We start from the raw sequence: 1,199 nt of genomic DNA on the forward strand, positions 1-1,199 counted from the left end.
CTCTGGCTCTTTATTTCTCTCTATCTGTCTCGTTTTTTCTGTCTCTCCCTGTTCCCCTTTCTTACTCTGCCTCTGACTCTCTTTCTCTTTCACTCTTCGTCTCTATCTCTCTGACTCTGTCTCTCTCCTTCTCTCCCTGTTTCTTGTTCATTCTGTCTCTGTCTCTCTGTGTCACTCTTTGTCTCTTTCTATCTCTGACTCACTCACTCTCTCTCTCTCTCTCTCTCTCTCTCTCTCTCTCTCTCTCTCTCTCTCTCTCTCTCTCTCTCTCTCTCTCTCTCTCTCTCTCTCTCTCTCTCTCTCTCTCTAATTGGAAAACAAATATGGCGTGTGACCGGTCCTACAGTTTTGAGCTCCGTGCTCTTTGTTAGAATTCCGGCAGTGTTATTGTGTTCCAACCCTTCGTTGTGTGCTGTGAGATATTATAAGACCACCTCTACCATTTTTTGTCATCACGGTGTGTGAACATTAACTAACTTAGTCTATAACTGTGAAAACATTATCCCTCCGACCTTCCTGGTCAGGGGCGGCCAAGTCTGCGCATGCGCAGTAAGAGGTTTGTGACGACATGGATGAATCGCTCTCCCCACATACTGCCTCATAAATCCTGAACTCCTGTGAATAATCTTAACGTGTGGTAATCATGGACTACTCAGGGCCACAGGCTATTGCCATTGTTGAAGCCGATCTCGCTATGAGTGACGATGAAAATCCAATTAACATATGGCCCCCACTTACGACTTACAACCATCACGCTCAAGGAAATTCTCCTGCATCTGGCAACTCTGCACCACAACCATTTACCCCCGCTAAACGCACTCTAAATGAAGTCTCCAATAATAGCAGCCCACCACCTTCTCCTGCTGCTAAATCATCGAAGAAGAATCCAATGACAGAGCCACAAGCTTATGATATCACACCATCTCCCACCCCTACCCCCCCCCCAATCTCGTCCTATACTTCGCCGTCACAGGCTCCTGCCTTTGCTCCCAGAGAGAAATATGTCAAATTAACTTTCCCTGACAACTCAAGCTGTGACGTGAAACTTCGGTGGCTCTCCAACGTTGCCAAGTCTTTCCGTCTCGATCGTGAGCTGGCTGAGGTGAAGATGTCAGCTATTATATCTCGTTTCGTCTATGTTTCAAGACAACGACAAGACATCATTAAAAGTATCACGAGTGGGGAAATATCTTTACGCC

This window comes from Oratosquilla oratoria, chromosome 4 (genome assembly GCF_046742065.1).
Source record: "Oratosquilla oratoria isolate Oo_2021 chromosome 4, ASM4674206v1, whole genome shotgun sequence".
Taxonomy (NCBI): domain Eukaryota; kingdom Metazoa; phylum Arthropoda; class Malacostraca; order Stomatopoda; family Squillidae; genus Oratosquilla; species Oratosquilla oratoria.